Below are 7,431 nucleotides of genomic sequence, written 5' to 3'. Positions count from 1 at the left end.
TACTGGAAATAACCATAAGCTTGACTATCATGTGGTTCTCCACTAATATAGGAGTCTCTGAGTTAAGATCATGTAGGACTTTTGCAAGGTTGTAAAGTAGGCTTTAGGGATGGGTAGGATACATATAGATAATAGTGACTCAAATTTCCTATGGGCACTACACATTTATTTTATCTCTTAAGTACAATTGCCTTTCATCTCATTTAAACAATAAACCTCTGTTTTGTTTCATCCCTTTCATTTTTTTTTTGAGTTTCCAACTTTTCTTTGTTGCTTTTTTTTTTATGTGTGTGAAATTCTGAAGCAACTATATTTTTTTTTAGTTCCTATGACAACATCTCAAAATATCGACAACTTCAAACAATTATTCTTTCACTAATTATTTACAATTACACCTCACGTCAAGATTTTTACATTCAGATCAACTCTTAAAGTGCCCAAAAGGGAATTGGGTGAACAAAGAACAAGTCATAACAACAACAGGCTAAGGGTTAAAGCATGACGACCAACAAAATAAGAGATAATTTATTTAGGCTCAACTAGGCTAACTAAGGATAAAAATCATTAAGGTAGGTCAATTTAGGCTATGGCTCAACAAAGAAGGCCTACGTTCATTTCTTAACTCAAAGATCTACCTAGAATTTCGCCTCAATCCACATTCAAGGCAAGTTCTAGATTTTCAGATAAGCAGGAGAACTAGACAATATAAGCTAACTGTATAATACACTTGGGCCAACGAAAACTATGATTTCAATCACCAATAAGTAAGTATGAGTTTAGAAAAGTGATCATAGAACTCGTGAATGGTACTTAATCGAATTCGTCTTTTCTAAATGTCATGCTTTTCAAGTCAAATCAAGTTTAGTCAACTTATTTACCAAAACAAGTTAAACAACTAAAAGTCCTAAAACAAATGTTCAGTTCAAAATATTACGACCATGGCAAAGAACTGAACAAGAAATCCATGGAAGTATATGTAATAATTGCCTTAAGAATAAGGCAACTAACTTTTTTTTTCATTTTTTTTAAATTTTATAATTTTACTAAAAATATATTTTTTAGTTGTAAAATATACTCTTTTTTTTTATTTAACCGAAAAAAAACTTAAAAGGAACACATATATAACACATATTCCTCTACCCCCAAGCTTAAATAATGTCATGACCTCATGACAAATAAATTAAAAGTAAAAGGAGATAAAGGAGCTTCCCTGATTTTTTTCAATTCTAGCCTCATTTTCTTTTTCTTGGCTTCTCAAGGTTTCTCTCATATAATAAAGACAAGATTATGGCAAAGAAAATGTTCTTTTTCATGATAGGAGAAAACTTTCATTGTCTCAATCATGAGAGTGCTTCTTTATTATGGAAAAATATATTAATACATACACACATATATAAAATATAATACAAACATGCAATTATTATTATTATTATTATTATTATTATCATTATTATTTTTACTTTTTGTTATATAAGAAAAAAAAACTAATTTTATTATATATATTTACTAAAAAGAAAATATTATATGTTACTACTAATAATTTAAAGATTAAAGAGAGGGGAAGAAAATAGTTCTAAGTTTAACGTTGCCAGCTTGACTTATTTTAAAAATTAGGCAAAAAGGATTGTTGAAGCCTGTTTGTCGAAGAATCTGCTGATATAAGGCTTCAAACGATGACCGTTTACTTTGAATTTGTCTCCCCCATCTGTATGTTGTACTTCAATGGCACCATAGGGGGTCACTCCTGTTACTGTATATGGTCCTGTCCAGTAACAGGAGTCCTCCTGCAGCCCCATCTGTTGGAAACTTCTACTTGCCCGCTTGTTTGAGCATGATATGGGGTTTCTGTTTTATGAGTTACTCCATATTTTAGTAACAAACTAGCAAATTGTCTATTTATATAATGAGTTCCTTGATCACTTATTATAACTCGTGGAGTTCCAAATCTAGAAAAAATATTTTTCTTGAGAAAAGCACAAACAATATGAGCATCATTTTTTCTAGTAGCAATTGCTTCTACCCATTTTGAAACATAGTCAACAACTACCAAAATATATTTATAGCCATTTGAAGGAGGAAAATGACCCATAAAATTAATGCCCCAAACATCAAAGATTTCACACACAAAAATAGAGTTAAGAGGCATTTCGTCCCTTTTTGAAATGTTACCGATTCTCTGGAATTTATCGCAAGTGGCGACATAATTCCTTGCATCTTTGAATAGAGTAGGCCAGAAAAGCCAACCAAGTACTTTAGCTGCTGTCCTTCTTCCTCCATAGTGTCCTCCTGCAGCCCCATCATGGCAGTGACTTAAGATGTTGTTCATTTCTGTCTCCGGTACACATTTCCTGATTATGTCATCTGCACAAAATTTAAACAAGTAAGGATCTTCCCAGTAATAATGTCTTGCTTCTTTTTTAAGTTTTTTCTTTTGTTTATAAGAAAAATCTTTTGGAATCCATCCTCCAGCCAAGTAGTTGGCAATATCAGCAAACCAAGGTGGTCGATTTATAACGGTTGTTACTGAAAATATATGTTCATCAGGAAATTCCTCTTTGATATCTTTTATCTCAGTAGGAGGATTTTCCAAACGAGACAAATGATCAGCTACCTGATTCTCAGAACCTTTTCGGTCTTTTATTTCAAGATCGAATTCTTGCAAAAGGAGTATCAATCTTAGCAATCTGGGTCTAGCATCTTTCTTTGCTAAGAGGTATTTTAAAGCTGCATGATCAGTATAAATTGTAACCTTTGTTCCTATCAAATAGGAACGAAATTTGTCAAATGCAAATACTACTGCAAGTAGTTCCTTCTCAGTTGTAGCATAATTCTTTTGAGCTTCATTGAGGGTTCTACTGGCGTAGTAAATAGGCCTGAAAATCTTGTCTCTCTTTTGTCCCAATATCGCTCCAACTGCTATATCACTTACATCACACATTATCTCAAATGGTTCGCTCCAATCAGGAGAAACAACAATTGGAGCATTAGTCAAATGTTCCTTGAGAATCTTAAATGCTTTTCTGCAATCATCTGAAAATTCAAACTTCACATCTTTCATCAGTAGGTTAGTCATAGGTTTTGAAATTTTTGAATTTTTTTTATAAACCTTCTATAAAAACTTGCATGCCCTAAGAAACTTCTAATGCCTTTAACAGTGGTAGGAGGGGGTAATCCTGCTATAAGATCAATTTTAGCCTTATCAACTTCTATCCCTTTAGCAGAAATTTTATGTCCTAAACAATTCCCTCTGTTACCATGAAATGATATTTTTCTCAATTAAGAACTAAATTTGTCTCTTCACATCTTTTAAGCACCAAGGTTAAATGATAGAGACAATCTTCAAATGTCTTACCAAAAAGTGTGAAATCATCCATAAATATTTCAAGAAACTTTTCAGTCATATCTGAGAAAATTGCCGACATGCAACGCTGAAATGTAGCAGGAGCATTGCATAGTCCAAATGGCATTCTTCGGTAAGCATACGTACCTTGAGGGCATGTGAATGTGGTTTTCTCTTGATCTTCTAGAGCAATTGGTATCTGATTATACCCAGAATATCCGTCAAGAAAACAGTAAAAACCATGGCCTGCAACTCTTTCAAGCATTTGATCAATAAAGGGCAAAGGAAAATGATCTTTCCTTGAGGCATCATTAAGTCGTCTGTAATCAATACGGACTCTCCATCCTGTGACTGTTCTAGTAGGTACGAGTTCATTATTTTCATTTCTTATTACTGTCATACCTCCTTTCTTTGGTACTACTTGTACAGGACTTACCCTAGGACTGTCAGATATTGGATAAATGATACCTGCTGCTAGAAGTTTCACCACTTCTTTCTTGACGACTTCTGGCATTGCTGGGTTTAGTCTCCTTTTGTAACGGCCCGACCGGTTGTTTTGCGTTTTAGAACCCCGTTCCCCTAAACAAAGCCGCCCGTACTTGCTTTAACTAATTTACAACTTGCGGGGGCGATTGGTTCGGGAATTGGAAGAGTTTTGAGTAAAAATATATCCATTTGCTTCTTTATGATTTTCTTAGAAGACCAAGTTTGACTTCGGTCAGCTTTTTGGGAAAACGGACCCGGATTCGTAATTTGACAATTTCGGAGGGTCCGTGGGAAAATATGGGACCTGAGCGTATGACCGAAATCGAATTCCGAGGTCCCTACCCCGAGTAATGAATTTTTTATTTAAAATTGTTTAATTGAAATTTTAAGGAATTAAAGAAACTAAGTAATCATGGATTCCCTAGGTATCGGGATAGGATTTTGGTTCCAAAGCTTGGTACTGGTCCAAAATGTTGTTTAAGACTTGCCCATAAAATTTGGTGCCAATCCGAGTAGTTTAAGGGCGTTTTGAACCGTTAGAGGAGAATTAAGAACTTGAAGTTCAATAGTTTGATTCATTTGGTTTTAGGGGGTTATTCCTAGATTTGGCGTTGTTTGGAGTGTTCCGAGGGTTCGAGTAGGCCCGCCTCGTGATTTCAGACTTGTCAGTATGTTCGGGCGGGGCTCGGGAGCCCCGAGCGTCAAACGAGCGAGGTTCGAGCAAAGTAGGAAATTTAAGAAAACAACTGAAAGTTGCTGCTTCTGTTATAACCGCATCTGCGATTCTTGGACCGCAGAAGCGGGACCGCAGATGCGGTCAATCCATCGCAGAAGCGGAAAGGGGCCAGGCCAAGGGAAACCGCAGAAGCGGCCCAGAGACCGCAGAAGCGGTTCCACTTACGCGACCCCTTGACCGCAGAAGCGGTCCAGCCATCTTAGGCCCAAGCCGCAGAAGCGGCCAAAAAACCGCAGAAGCGGTTCCGTATATGCGGGCCTCAGACCGTAGAAGCGGTCCAGCCCCTTTTGCCCAGTTCTGCAGATGCGGCTCCCTTTTCGCAGGTGCGGGACTGCAGATGCGTTCCCCTAATTGCAGAAGCGGAAATCGCTGGAGAGTAGGCTTCTTTTAATTCGAACTCAAACACCATTTTATCATTTTACACTCAACCTTGGGGCGATTTGGGGGCTCTGGAGAGAAAATTTCAACTTAGCATTTCCAGTTTGCGATCGTTCGGCTCCGAATTAAGGGCTTGGACTTGTTCTTGATATTGGAAGTGCGCTTCAGAGCGAGGTGAGTCTCCTTTCTAACCTTGTAAGAGGGAATTGTCCCCATAGGTATAACAATTGAATTATTTGCCATTGTATTCAGGGGCTACGTACGTACTAGGTGACGAGAGTCCGTGCGTAGCAACTATTATGCTAAGTCCGGGTAGCTTAGGACCCATAAGCATTCTTTATGTGATGTTATAGTACAGTTTGATTATCTTGGGTTTATATGAACTCTTGTGATTAAGAAGAATGAGATTGGAAAATGACCCTTTAACCCGTCTGGTTCTCTTAAAGAAAATAATTGGCATTTCTATGTACGGCCACTCCCATATGCGCATTGATTGCTGTTGTTTCTTGTCAAGGAGCTTATTTATGTTCGACCGTGTCGCACGGGTGATTCGCGAGCGGGGTAATAGATGCATCTATGGTTCGAGCCGTTCGACCCTCGGCAGTGCACAATTTACTATTTTTATGTTGGATCAGGCCGTACGTTCCTCGGTGATTATATGCGCATGACTTATGTGACATTCTATTGTGGGTTAGACTTCATATTTTCTTACACATATATACGGACACTCATGATGACAATCTAAAGGGAGAATTTTTGTTTTATACCTGCTAATTCCTATGAACTGAGTTATTTCTGCTTGTTATAAATTCTCCTCTTTTTACACGACCTTAGTAAGTATGGAGTCGACCTCTCGTCTCTAATTCTTCGAGATTAGACAGGATACTTACTGGGTACATGTTGTTTATGTACTCATACTACACTTTTGTACTTAAATGTACAGGATTTGAGGCAGTTGGATCTGGTTATCATTCTGGTGCGCATCCTTGAGCGGACTTGGGACTTCTGCTTTCCCTCCATGTCGACCCGCAGCCGAAGAAGTCTTTCCTTTGTATTTTCATTTTTCTGTCTATTCGGATTCAGACAGTAGGATAGTATGATATTCTTTTGGATGTATATTCTACTAGTTGCCCGTAGCTTGTGACACCAGGTTCTGGCACACACTTTAGTAGACGATTATTTTGGGGTTGTAAAATTATATTATTTACAGTATTTCGCTCTTCTGGTTTAAATTCCATGTTAAGTGTTTATTCCACTTATTTCTAATTAGAAGCAACATAAGAAATTTTAGTGATGTTTCTGCAATGGCTTGCCTGACAAGGGTGTCAGGCGCCCTCACAACCTATTTTGGAAATGGGTCGTGACAACATGGTATCAGAGCACTAGGTTCACGTAGGTCTCACGAGTTATGGGCAAACCTGATAGAGTCTTGTTGATCGGTACGGAGACGTCTGTATTTATCTTCGAGAGGTTATAGGGTATTAGGAAAGACTACCCTTTATTCATTTCCTGTCGTGCAGTGCTTAGAGTACTAAATTTCGCTCTTCTATTCTCTCACAGATGGTGAGAACTCGTACCGCCGACGTTCCGGACCCGGGAGGAGCTGCTCCCCCCGTTGCTAGAGGCCGAGGTAGAGGCCTGGGGAGGGCATCGGCCCCTTGGTAGGGGACGAAGGCGTCCCAGAGCCGTTCCAGTTGCACCATCGGCAGATCCTATGGAGAACCCTATTATTGAGGAGCAGGGCGAGGTGCCCGCAGCTGAGCCTACCCCGACAGATTTCATGATAGCACCGGGATTTCAGGAGGTCATGGGCCGCATGCTACGGTTCATGGACACTATGACTCAAGCTGGTTTATTTCCAGCAGACCCAGCCATTTCACAGGCAGGAGGGGGAGCCCAGACCCCTGCTGCTCAGGCTCCAGGCCATGCGGCTGTAGTATATCAGACTCCGGGTGCACTACCCGCAGATGGGGCTCAGCCAGTTACTGCAGTGGCACCCCAGCCCAGGCCAGCTGTGGACGGTGACCCATAGAAGTTATTAAACAGATGGACCAGGCTTCACCCTCCAGTCTTCGGGGGTGAGCATCATGAGGATGCTCAGGACTTTATAGACAGGTGCAGGGACAGACTACACAACATGAGGATATTGGAGTCGCATGGAGTTGACTTCACTACTTTTCAGCTTGAGGGCAGGGCACGTAGATGGTGGCAGTCCTATGTACTTGGCAGGCCAGCAGGTTCTCCTCCCCTCACTTGGGGTCAGTTCACTCAGTTATTCCTGGATCGATACATTCCGGCCTCTGAGAGGGAAGAGCTGCGGTATCAGTTTGAGCACCTAGAGCAGGGTCAGATGTCAGTGACCGATTATGAGGCGAGGTTATCTGAGTTGTCTCGCCATGCACTTATGATACTTCCCACAGAGGCAGAGAGAGTGCGGAGATTTGTTGCGGGGTTACATCCCACCATCCGGTCTGGTATGGCTCGAGAGGTA

The sequence above is a fragment of the Nicotiana attenuata genome, chromosome 3 (genome assembly GCF_001879085.1).
Source record: "Nicotiana attenuata strain UT chromosome 3, NIATTr2, whole genome shotgun sequence".
Classification (NCBI taxonomy): Eukaryota; Viridiplantae; Streptophyta; class Magnoliopsida; order Solanales; family Solanaceae; genus Nicotiana; species Nicotiana attenuata.
This window is presented reverse-complemented; position numbering follows the sequence as displayed.